This window comes from Triturus cristatus, chromosome 7 (assembly GCF_964204655.1).
Source record: "Triturus cristatus chromosome 7, aTriCri1.1, whole genome shotgun sequence".
NCBI lineage: Eukaryota > Metazoa > Chordata > Amphibia > Caudata > Salamandridae > Triturus > Triturus cristatus.
Genome location: NC_140590.1, coordinates 1,624,520,033 through 1,624,533,926, shown reverse-complemented (window position 1 = coordinate 1,624,533,926; position 13,894 = coordinate 1,624,520,033).

Sequence of the window (13,894 nt, the reverse complement as noted above, 5' to 3'; positions counted from 1 at the left end):
AAGACCAAGGATGGCAAAACCATGCCATCGATGACACCAGTAGGCCCAAGGATGGCAAAATCATGCCATCTATGGCATCAGAATGCCAACATTTACAGAATACAATATGATCAGCTTTGTGCTGATTCCCTAAACATTGCAAAACGTGCCACCAATATTCTGGGCCAAGTGTTTGCCAAGGAAGGGTGCTAAAGCCCCATGCATGTCTCTAATATGCCTAGAAATGCCATGAATACGCCAGTTCCATCATTTCACCAAGGAGTGGGCATGAGCGGCTGACAAAGGAACCCATGTAAATGTTATTGAATAAATATCACTGGATGGTGATCCCATGCCATGAGGGAGATATGTAGCCAGTTCTGCTTTTCAAAAAAACCAAGCATGCAGGAATAAGAAAGTCAATATTTATAATGGAACAGTAAAACAATACAGCTCTGCATGCATATTGCCTCAGATGGAAAAACTAGGAATGGTTGAAAGTTCTCATTCAATGCTGCCATTTACAATGTCAAAAGGTAATACGTCTGTATATAAGCGAGTCAGACATCGCCACTGCAAGATACAATGATAAACATGCAACAGGCCTAGCAATTTTAAAAGATGTGGGGCCAGATGTACGACCATTACTTTTTGCGATTCGCTAATTGCACTTTTTTTGCATCTCACAATCTTGGCTTTGGAGGTGGCCTCTCCTGGCAGGGGTCCAGTCGGCATGATATGTCTGGACGTGGAGAAGGCCTGGGGCTGGGTCTTTGTCTCCAGAGTAAGCCTTGGCAGAGTTCACGAAGTGCAAAAAAACTTAGCCGCGCTACGCAGAGCTCCGCGCGCAGCGGAATGCGTTAGATAAATGCCGTTAACAGTGTTTTTCAGTGCCAGGTGCTTGTCCACACCGTGCAATCTGCGCGAACGGCAACATGCACTGTGCAAGCGGGCGCTGCTTCCTTTTTGCCGCTTGAGTAGATTTTTACTCAAGTGGCAGCTTTCTCAACACGAACGGACGGTTTCTCAACACGAGCGATCGCGAGCATACCGACCACTCGCAATGAGAAATCTGACTGCTCACATTAAGAAATCTCGTTGAGAGGTTAATTTTCCACGCTCGCGCTCGCCAACTTGATGTTGACAATCACGAACGGGGAAAAATCTCACCAGGAGGTGGATTTTCCTCGCTCGCGCTCGCCAACTTGACATTGATGAACGTGAGCGAGGAAAAAAACTCTGCTACGGAAGCAGAGTTTTTTGGAACTGTGTGTAATGCGGAGTGCGGAAAACTCTGCAAACTCCTCGAGCAGAGCGGAGTTCACCGCCAAGACTTACTCCAGAGTCAGGCGTCTTTATGTTGGTCTTAAAAAAAGTGATCCACAGTGCTGGTCTATTATCAGATTCCATCTCTACGGTACTCTGCAGGTATGCCCTCTTTCCCTCAGTTGTTTCTGCTAAATATAGAACCATTTATTCAATCTCTTAAATGACCAGAAGAGATTCAGCCTCTGAAACTGCACCATTATGAGGTTAAAATCCTGGCATACGTGGATGACGAGGCTGTTTTGACACATGCTCTGATCAGTGGTTTAAGTGCAGTAGTTAGCAGCCTGAAAATTATTTGAAGAAGTTGTGGTTATAAGCTAAACTCAGATAAGACCCAGATCTTAACCAATGTGGTTCCTCTTGGACAGGATGTGAGGTGGGTACAGTTGTTGGCTTATCTTGTGGTTACTCTAATTATTGATATCTCAGAGATCCTGGGGAGTAATTATGGGAAGCTGTTTCTACATTCTGCCAATCTGTTTTTCAAGTGGAATCGTTTCCATTTGGGGCTCATTGGTTGTTGCAATCTTATTAAGATGATCATCCTCACGATGTACCTTTGTCTATTCAATTGAATCCCATTTTTTCGACCAGTGGTTTTATTTACTAAAGTGGAGGCCTTATGTCAAAAGTTTATCTGGAGCTATTGAAAGCCTTGCTGTTTTTACAACAACCTAAGGAAGATGGTAGGGCCCCACTTCTGATTCTTACATTTTATTATTTTGTGACATTTTTCTCATGACTTTGGCTGGCATTGGGATGGGTGCTGTGGACTCAGGGGCGTATGTTCCCTGAGTTTCTACCCCTGGACGCCTCAATATCAATGGACATTGTATACTTTAAGCAAACTCGCTTCAAGACATAAACGTTTTTCAACTCATTGGAATTCTTTTAAGCTGATATTCTCTGACATCGCTTCATTTAACCGGCTCACACATCTGGGTTATAATCAAAATGCTGCTCAATGTGTTCTTGAGGGCTTTAGGGAGGCTTGGGGAATGGCTAACCTGCGGATTCTAGGTCAGTTATTCGATGTAGACATCTTCTCTTCATTTCGGATTATACAGCAACAGTTCTCTCTTCCATCTACAGTCTTCTTTAGATACCTGCAGATGAGGCATTTTATTTTTAGTCTTAAAGAAGAAGATCTGAGCTATACTGACAAACCGTGTTTGGACCTTATCATCGGGTTGGTCTAAAAGACCAATTATCTGTCATTCCATGGCAACGTGATTGATCCATTCCAGCAGAAGGCAGACAAGTGGAGTCTTTACTCAACACAGGTGTTACACCTGTGGACTTTCAAGGCAGCAATTTGCTGTTTCACTCGACTGGAGGGCCGCTGATTTTGCTGTGGATCGGCAGGAGCCAATGCGATTCATGTTTTTGCAACTTGTTCCGCCTGCATTTGCATTACGAATTTGTCTTCAGTAAGCTCTATGTTATCTCAAACTTAGAGGTCGTGGCTGACCTGAAGCTAATTATGTTGTGACATTCACCAGTTATTCCCCTTATCTATTGGGTGTACACTTTTTTTCTATCTCGCTAGCATGACTTGTCCTGGAACGATCCTGCTTTTATAGTGGGTCTCCTGATCCATGTATCTGGTGGTGTGAATTCCTGAGCATAAGTAGATTAGTACTGACTGGAGTGTCCCCCAGAGGTACCGAACTCAAGGTCCCCCAGGGGTACTGTCTAGAGTGTCCCCCAGGGGTACTGAACTGTAGGTTCCCCAGACGTACCGAACCATGGGTCCCCCAGTGGTACAAAACCCTAGGTCCCCCAGGGGTACCGAGTAGAGGGTCCCCCAAGTGTACCAGACCCTAGGTCCCCCAGGGGTACCGAGTAGAGAGTCCCCAGGGGTACCGAACCCTGGGTCCCCCAGGGGTACCAAGTAGAGGGTCCCCCAGGGGCACTGAACCCTGGATCCCCCAGGGGTACCGAACCCTAGGTCCCCCAGGGGTACTGAACCCACAGTCCCCCAGGGGTACTGAACCCTAGGTCCCCCAGGTGTACCGGCTATAGGGTCCCCCAGGGGTACCGAACACTAGGTCCCCCAGGGGTGCCGAACCCTAGGTCCCCCAGGGGTACCGAGTAAAGGGTCCCCCAGGAGTACCGAGTAAAGGGTCCCCCAGGGGTACCGAACCCTAGGTCCCCCTGGGGTACTGAACCCTAGGTCCCCCAGGGGTACCGAGTAGAGGGTCCCCCAGGGGGACCGAACCTTGGGTGCCCCAGGTGTACCGAGTAGAGGGTCCCCCAAGGGGACTGAACCCACAGTCCCCCAGGAGTACTGAACCCACAGTCCCTCAGGGGTACCGAATGCTAGATCCCCCAGGGGTACCGGGTATAGGGTCCCCCAGGGGTACCAAACCCTAGGTCCCCCAGGGGTGCCGAACCCTGGGTCCCCCAGGGGTACCGAGTAGAGGGTCCCTCCAGGGGGACCGATCCTTGGGTCCCCTAGGGGTACCGAAACCTGGGTCCCCCAGGGGTACTGAGTAGAGTGTCCCCCCGGGATACTGAACCCTGGGTCCCGCAGGGGTACCGAACCATGGGTCCCCCAGGGGTACCAAGTAGAGGGTCCCCCAGGGGCACTGAACCCTGGATCCCCCAGGGGTACCGAACCCTAGGTCCCCCAGGGGTACTGAACCCACAGTCCCCCAGGGGTACTGAACCCTAGGTCCCCCAGGTGTACCGGCTATAGGGTCCCCCAGGGGTACCGAACACTAGGTCCCCCAGGGGTGCCGAACCCTAGGTCCCCCAGGGATACCGAGTAAAGGGTCCCCCAGGAGTACCGAACCCTAGGTCCCCCTGGGGTACTAAACCCACAGTCCCCCAGGGGTACTGAACCCTAGGTCCCCCAGGTGTACCGGCTATAGGGTCCCCCAGGGGTACCGAACACTACGTCCCCCAGGGGTACCAAGTAGAGAGTCCCCCAGGGGTACCAAGTAGAGAGTCTCCCAGGGGTACCGAGTAAAGGGTCCCCCAGGGGTACCGAACCCTAGGTCCCCCTGGGGTACTGAACCCTAGGTCCCCCAGGGGTACCGAGTAGAGGGTCCCCCAGGGGGACCGAACCTTGGGTGCCCCAGGTGTACCGAGTAGAGGGTCCCCCAGGGGGACTGAACCCTGGGTCCCCCAGGCGTACCGTACCCTAGGTCCCCCAGGGGTACTGAACCCACAGTCCCCAGGAGTACTGAACCCACAGTCCCTCAGGGGTACCGAACGCTAGGTCCCCCAGGGGTACCGGGTATAGGGTCCCCCAGGGGTACCAAACCCTAGGTCCCCCAGGGGTGCCGAACCCTGGGTCCCCCAGGGGTACCGAGGAGAGGGTCCCCCAGGGGGACCGATCCTTGGGTCCCCTAGGGGTACCGAAACCTGGGTCCCCCAGGGGTACTGAGTAGAGTGTCCCCCCGGGATACTGAACCCTGGGTCCCGCAGGGGTACCGAACCATGGGTCCCCCAGGGGTACTGAACCCACGGTCCCCCAGGGGTACTGAACCCTAGGTCCCCCAGGGGTACTGGGTATAGGGTCCCCCAGGGGTACCGAAGCCTAGGTCCCCCAGGGGCACCGAGTAGAGGGTCCCCCAGGGGGACCGAACCTTGGGTCCCCCAGGGGTACCGAACCCTGGGTCCCCCAAGAGTACCGAACCATAGGTCCCCCAGGGGTACCGAGTAAAGGGTGCCCCAGGGGTACCGAACCCTAGGCCCCCTAGGGGTACCGAATCCTTGGTCCCACAGGGGTACCGGGTATAGGGTCCCCCAGGGGTACCGAGTAAAGGGTGCCCCTGGGGTACCGAACCCTAGGTCCCCCTGGGGTACCGAACCCTACGTCCACCAGGGGTACCGAGTAGAGGGTCCCCCAGGGGGACCGAACCTTGGGTCCCCCAGGGGTACTGAACCCTGGGTCCCCCAAGGGTACCGAACCCTAGGTCCCCCAGGGGTACTGAACCCACAGTCCCCCAGGGGTACCGGGTATAGGGTCCCCCAGGGGTACCGAACCCTAGGTACCCCAGAGGGTACTGGGTATAGGGTCCCCCAGGGGTACGGAGCAGTAGGTCCCCCAGGAGTACCGAACCCTGGATCCCCCAGGAGTACCGAGTAGAGGGTCCAGAAGGGGTACTGAAACCTAGGTCCCCCAGGGGTACCGAGTAGAGGGTCCCCCAGGGGTACCGAACACTGGGACCTCCAGGGGTACCAAACCCGAGGTCCCCCAGGGGTACCAAACCCGAGGTCCCCCAGGGGTACCCAGTAGAGGGTCCCCCAGGGGTACCCAGTAGAGGGTCCCCCAGGGGTACTGAACCCTCAGTCCCCCAGGGGTACTGAACCTAAGGTCCCCCAGGGGTACCGAGTAGAGGGTCCCCTGGGGGTACCAAACCCTAGGTCCCCCAGGGGTACCAAGTAGAGGGTCACCCAGGGGTACCAAACCCAAGGTCCCCCAGGGGTACCAAACCCTAGGTCCCCAAGGGGTACCGAGAATTGGGTCCCTGGGGGTACAAGAACCCTAGGCCTCCCCAAGAGGAATAAAAAGTTTCTTTGGTGGTGGCCAAGGGAACATTGTCAACTCTACAACAAACTTTTTTTTAACCCCTTGCATGCCCGCCCCTTTCCCCGCCCAGTGCCGCGCTTTGTATTAGCGGGCGGAGTTCATGACGAGCTGGACTCGTCATGGGCACAGCGCCACCGCAGCCCATGACGAGTCCAGCTCGTCATGGGCTTTGAAGGGGTTAAAGTGCATTTTTTTCGGTCTGACATAAAGACAGCTTTCCCAGATTTACCAGAACTGGTAAACCTAGGAATCGCTCAAATGTTACACCTTCTCAGGGGACGTGTCATATGGAGAAATATCTCTATCTCACCTCGTTGCTCCTCTTTCTTCGTGCGTTGCAGCACACACAGAAAGAGGAATATGCCTGTCAGGATAGTTTTGTGCACAAAAACATTCCTGGATACAACACAGGCACCCTTGCTCAATGGGCAAGGGTGCCTGCTTTGCCAGCCTGTCCATGGAATGCGCCGTATTTCATTAAATACAGCACGTTTCTGCCCTGTGTAGCCAAGCAAGGTGACTTGCTGAGCTGTGCTATGTGACTTTTTCATAAATGAGCCCCCAAGTATATATTAAGGTCCTTATATATGAGAAGTGATGCATCGCTGCGTGAAAACAGCTATGCGTCACTTCTCGGTGCGCCCTCCATGCGACATGATGGAAGCGTAATTTACTGTATGACGCATCATGTTGCAAGGAGTTGTGTCGGAAGCGTGAAGCAACTCAAGCAATGTTCCTTTCACATGGGGGCAAACCCCATGTGAAAGGGCCTGCGCCAGTCTTACGCCTTCCATGAGGCAGGAGTAAGGGTTTCACGCAATGGCATCCTAGAAGTGGCGCACTGAAATCTTATAGATTTCAATGCGCCACTTCTACGAGGCTAAGGTGGGGAAACGCCCACCCTGCATACATTATGCCGAGATGCATCACTTTGTAAATATGGCGCAACGTTGCGCATATCTTACCCCACGGCTGCATCACAAAAAGTGAAGCAACGGTGGCGGAAAAGTGACGCAGGGGCTCATAAATAAGCTAAATGACCAGCCCACTTCAACCTTTGGATGTTTTAGCTTTGAGTAACTGCATTTTGCCCTTGCACGTGTATACATATACCTAAAAGAAATAGTGTTTTTAAAAGAATATACTTTTGTACTTCCATGTAACTACTTGTCCCTAGAGGATGTCATCAACTATTTACATAAACTCAAGACATTTATTGTAAGCTCAGTATAATGCAGCTTTGGCACATTTATTGATCCTTTAGAAAGAGAGTATAAGCCAATGAGATAGCAAGAGTGTATATGCAAATTTCTACATTAAATCCACACTCCCTCAGCTTTGTGATTGACATTTCAAGCTCTAGTACCTGACTTGAGAGGTCCTTGAGTAACACAGCTTCATGAAAGAATTGCTTTTGCATGACCCTCATAAACTCTAGTAAGGCCTTGAGGAACTGCAGCTCTGTAAAATAATTTTTAATATTTGGCATCTGACTTGAGAGGGACCGTTATTAATGACTAGAAGAAATGCAACTTCTTGAAAGAATTTCAATGTTTTTGTACCTGACATGAGGGACCTATATAACAACATGAGGAACTGCATCTCTGTGAAAGAATTTTAAAGATTTTAAACCAGATTCGAGATGTGCCCCTAGTCGAACAGCAGGTTTGTGAATGAGAATAAATACATAAAAGTATATATATATTTTTTTTTAGGTCGTTTCTGCACTTGCACACTGTACACCAGAACGAAGAGTGCGTCGTCAAAGGATTTTTGCAGCAAAATCCAATTAATTATAGCAAGCCTTTGAAAAAGGAGGACGACGCTTGTGCGATTCAAACTTCATTTATTTGTCAGACCGCCATCGGATGCGTTTCGGCTGATCCCAGCCTTGCTCACCAATGATGAGGGAGCATTCACGTCATGTTTTTATCCAACACCATTTTTAAATTGTGCAACTACAAATGTATAATCATAAACAACAGACCCGTAGTTCCTGCACTAAATGTAAGCAGGTCACACCAATTGTCACAGTTTCAAACTACAGATCCATAGACATAAACAACAGATCTGTAGTTTCTGGTATTTTCAAATCACCGGCTCAATCCATTTTACCGCAATTGTGCTCAAACTGTACACACAATATTTGTCAATTATTACATTAAAATATTGAACTTAAAAACATTTAATAAATTAGGAGTTTTTAAAACATGCATATTCAGAATGTCCAATTTACGGGCACATGTATAGTTGCACATTCAGTATACTAATGACAGGGGCTCACTTACGACCCCAGAATCACTAACTCAATGAGTGCCATTATTGATGATGTCCCGCCCAAGTGGGCAATTGAATTCCGATAGTACAGTATACATGGTACTTCAGGGTAACTGCTGTGTGAAAAGTTTAAAGTGCTCATGTTGTTACGTGAAAGTGAATTAAAGAGGGAATAAAAAAAACTTCTATTAAAAACTAGCAATTCCATTTGCTATCTCTTGAATGCTGAAGGGAAGAGGAATTCCGTAAAATTAACACTATTTCTCACAGATGGGTATGTAAATCTTGCCCTATGTTGAGACCGTTTGGGCTTTTAGAATTAAATTCAATTATATATTTTGACTCCAATTTTCTTAAGGCTTTCTCTCGATTGCCACCCCTCTCTCTTATAGGTACCGAGTCAATCACATAGTATGTAAGGCCTTTGGCATCCTGATTGTGCATTTCACCGAAATGACGTGCTACGGGTTAGGTTTTATCCCCATTTTTGATAGCACGGATGGGCTGTAACACACGTTTATGCACTTCTAATGTTGTGCTACCCACATAATTTAGTTTGCAGGGGCACTGTAAAATATATACTGCGTGATCAGTTTTGCATGTCTATCATCCTTTGATTTTCTTAGATCTAGGATTAAGGACTGTTATGTAAGCCTCCATGTTTTTACCAAATTGGCAGGCTTTGCACCTAGAACATTCCAAGAACCCTTGCTTTCTTTTCAGCCAAGTTGGCCCACGGGTTGCTTTCACTTCTTTAAGCATGCTGCTCACTAGGCTCTGTCTCATACTGGGAGCTCTTCTGAAGGTATTGATGGGTTCCGAGGAGCCAATCTTCCCAAAATTAGATCGTTCCTTATCAGAAACCAATATTTATTGATAATCCCTCTTATACTGCCTTGTTGTAGACTATGTGCAGTTATGAATCTGAAATGAGATTGTTGCTCTTTTTTCAGATTTTCCTTTTCCTTTTTCTTGAAAAGTACTTGCCCTCTGCCTTGTTTGTCTACCTTTGCTAATGCAGTATTTACCCATTCATCTGGGTAGCCTCTTTTGCGAAATCTGGTCTAAAGAGTTTTAATTTTCTTTTGTGCTTCAACCCCTTCACTGCAATTCCTCTTCACCCTTAAACCCTCCCCGTACGGGATACTTCTCACTAGACTTGTTGGGTGAAAACTTGATACATGTAAAAGGGTATTGCCCACAGAGGGCTTTCTGTATAATTTGGTTTCCAATCGATTGTTGGCCACATACACTGTCAAATCCAAAAAATGGACACTATGTGTACCGATTGTACTAGTGAAGTGCAAATTCAGTTAATTGATCTCAATCTGTTTTAGGAAGTCTTCTGCTTCTTCTTTAGTGCCCCTCCAAACAACAAACAGGTCGTCGATATATCTATACCAATGAACCACATTATTGTCCCATATTTCATGATACTGCGATTGGATCACTTGCTCCTCCCACCAGCCCATATGCAGATTGGGGGCAAAGCAGGTGCTGATTGCAGTACTGCACCTTTGATTAAACAAATCATTATTAAAAAGGAAAAAATTGTTGTTAAGACAAGTTTCTATCATTCTGACCAACATCAATGTATGGTGCCATAGTTTCAATGATCTGGCACCCAAAAAATGTTTGACTGCATTGAGGCCATCATTATGCACAATACTTGTATATAATGTAGAAACATCTATTGTTATCAATAACAAGTTGTCCTCCCATGGTGTGTCAAATATTCTTTTTAAGAACTCCCCCGTATCTTGTACATATGATGGTAATGATTTAACAAAGGGGGATAAAAATGAGTCCACGTACTTGGAGGTATGTTCAAAGGCACTGCCAATGGCCGATATTATTGGTCGGCCACAGGGATTTTCCAAATCTTTATGCACCTTTGGTATAAGGTACATAACAGGAGTTATAGGTGCATCTATTTTGAGATACTCATATAGTTCCCTGTTGTATTTCAAATGGGACTCTAACATGTTTTCCTTGGTCACTCGTATATAACAATCAGTGTTATTTAATTGAGTATATGCCTCCTTGATGTATTTCTCCCTCGACCAAAGGACTACATTACCCCCTTTGTTCGAGTTCCTCACTATACAATTACCATCACTTGACTATTTGTTAATCAAAGCAAAATAAACCTTTTCTTGCTGTGAATTGCTGTTACAGTGTTTATTGGTATTCTCATATAAACTTTTCAGTTCATTTGTCACTAAATCATTATATACATCAATCGAATCTCGATTTGTCATTGGTGTATATCTGGAGGCAGGTCTAAAGCTTGTTTGTTCTGTACCAAATAGATCCACATTCTGCTCAGCTACACCAGCCACCTCACCAGTTGGCATTGGAATCCTCCCTTCAGTTTCACCTGCTAAATCTCTCAGATCTAGTAGCAGTTCCATGTCTCGTATTTGCAGGCTATCTTCATCCACTGCAGTGCTTTGGCCAATCACTTGTGGTTTCGTTTTTTGCACCATAAAGTGTTTTTTAGTTTAAGCATTCTCATGAATCTAAATAAACCAATTCTTGTTTGCACATAATTCATCTTAGATTTCATACAATATGACAGTCCCAGAGATAAGATTTTTTCTTCTTGTTTTGAAATGACAATGTTGGTGAGATTGATAACAGTGTTGTCGCTCACTGCATCCTCATCATCTATTTCTTGCTCCACTTTTTCTTCTCTGCCGGAATCTCAGCGCTTTGACCTCTGCCTCCTCTTGCGCCTGATCCTCTTCCTCTTTGAGGCTTTGGATTTTGCGGTGGTTGCCGTGGTCTGAGATTGAAGCGTCTCTTTTTTTCGCGTAAAAAACCTAGTTCCTCAATTTCAGATGGTGCCGGACCAATCGCTTGCCTGCTCGGGCTTTCATCTGCACTTGTTTCTACGTCCGAGCTCACAATACTACTTTGTTCAGAACGGGTTTCTACATTACCATGGTGGTGGATAGAATCAAATTTCTTAGCGAATGTGTAAATTTGTCCATTGTCATAATCATGATTATCTCTTGCAAACTTGTGGGCTTTGCGTGTTTTTATTGTTGTTTCCAAAGTTTTAATTCTGTCTTTCACTTCATCAAAGAACTTACAAATTCTGTCTTGGTCAGTTTCTTTTGCCAGAGTTCCATAGAAGTAGGTGCCACTAATATTCCTAATCCTGTGGGAACTCTATTAACTTCCAAATAGCACTGTAAAGATTTTGATTCCCACCTTTTGGAAAGTTCTATTTGTTTCAATTTCTCGAGTTGCCTTAACTTGGAGTCTAAATCATTGCCGATTGTTTGTTCTTTTTTCCTACCACTCGACATGCTAGCGCTGGCAGCGGCATCATCAAAAATCTTCAATGCGGCCTCTTCCCTTTCTTTCATCTCTGCGGCTGATATAATTATTCCTCTGTGAGCGCAATGCTCACAATCGCAACTGCTGTTTTCCTTCACCAATGGCACCGGAATTGAAGCTTGTAAACAGCTTTCCCTTCTCCCCGCAATATAACCGCCGAGTCTTACCTGGGCACGTAACGGTCCCCAGGAATACTCTGACTCACCAGTTTACACACACACCCAGTGGATATATAATAAAAAAGATTAAATAAACAAAAGGACTTGGCCAATTCCTGAGTTGTGCCATGTGTTACCTGGAGTAGGAAGTACTGGAGCAGTGAAGTTACTGGTTTGGAGAAACCAATCTATCTATCTATCTATCTATCTATCTATCTATCTATCTATCTATCTATCTCTATATATGTATATATATGTGTGTGTAAACACTCTGCAGCGTTCTCCAGAGACACGCACTTCAATGCCAACAAAATCAAAAGTTCACATCAGCTTAGTCAAGCAGAGTTAATTCCTGGTGCGATCATGAGAATCCAAAACAACCCACATATATATATATTTGTAGATATGTGTGTGTATATAAAACCAACTAGAATTATTGAAAATACATATGTAGTATCACTTAAAAGCTACTTAAAATGTTGAACAAACTGAAAATTAGTAGCAACTGCTAGCAGTTTATATTTGATAGCTGCCAGGCTGATATTTTTCAAAAAAATTAACAAATCAAATATATATATCGGAACTGTTCAATAACTATCTCTATCCATTAGATTGTTCAGTTGCCTCACGCAACACCCATTCCCACCACAAAACAACTAGTAAATAAGCCTACATCTACATCTAGCAATGAGTACTTTTTTATAAATCTGAAATGTGGTAGAAACAAAGGACCTCATTTACAATATTTTGATGCACTGCAGCGCAGCAAGCCTTCCTGCTGCACTGCCCTGCGCCAAAAGCAAAGAGTGGGAATGCGCTGTATCTACAAGGTACGGTACACTCCTGTCCTTTTCCCCTACACTGCCACACAATGGGCTGCAATGGGCTGCCATGCACCAACGCAGATACCCTTGCGACATGATGCAAGGGTGTCTGCGTTGAAGGGGTGATTGGTTTTGTGCAGGAAGGAACACCTTTCTGCAAAAAAACAATTACAAGAAGTGTTTTTTTCTTTCCATGTGTGCTGCAAAATGCAGCACGCATAGAAAAAGGAAAACAAGCATTTGCAATGCAATAGGTCTCGCATTAGGAAAGTTTGAGCTTTTTGTATTGTAAATTGACTAATTTTTTATTTATGTGTTGGTATTGAAAATATTGAAATTACTAGCTTTCTCATGTACAATGTCAATAGTTTTAACTGTTGCAAATGTGACACCTATAGCATTTGTAATGCAATATGTGTTGTATTTACGTGACTTAGATGTATTGATATTACAAATAACAATGGCTTTTAATTTTTGCAAATAATTAATACTTAAATAAAAGTTAATGTAAATTATAATGGCAATCGTTTAAACTTTTGTTAATAACTCTTGTGAAGATTATGTTTAGTGTATTTAATTGCGCCTAAAATCCAAGAACAGAAGTTAAATATTATCATTTTGTTTTGTGCCATTTGTAATAAAGCCTAAATATTGAGAGAACATATTAGAGCCAGTTGTTATTGAATGGTTGTATAGATTGATACTGTGGTGGCGTTGAGTGATGTTGTGGTGGTGTCGAGTGATGCTGTGGCGTTAATTGATGCTGTGGTAGCGCATAGTGATGTAGTGGTGCCCTTGAGTGATGCTGTGGTGGTGCTAAGTGATGCTGTGGTGATGCGATAGATAGATAGATAGATAGATAGATAGATAGATAGATAGATAGATAGATAGATAGATAGATAGATAGATAGATAGATAGATAGATAGATAGATAGATAGATAGATAGATAGATAGATAGATAGATAGATAGATAGATAGATAGATAGATAGAGTGCAATAGTCCGATAGATAAGATAGATAGATAGATAGATAGATAGATAGATAGATAGATAGATAGATAGATAGATAGATAGATAGATAGATAGATAGATAGATAGATAGATAGATAGATAGATAGATAGATAGATAGATAGATAGTGCGGGCGACAGATAGAGTGTAATTATGTAGAATATAATTATGTGGCACTGAGTGGTTTTGTGTGGAGTGTATGTTGATTTTAGTGGCGTGTAATTATGTGGCATTGAGTGTTATTTTGAGTGTATCTTGCATTGTTTGCATTGTAATTAATTGGCACTGAGTGTTATTTGGAGTGCATGTGGCATTGAGTGTAGTGTAATTATGTGGTGTGTAATTATGTGGCACTGAGTGGTATTTGAAGTGTATGTGGCATTGAGCGCTGTGTAATTATGTGGTGTGTAACTATGTGGCACTGAT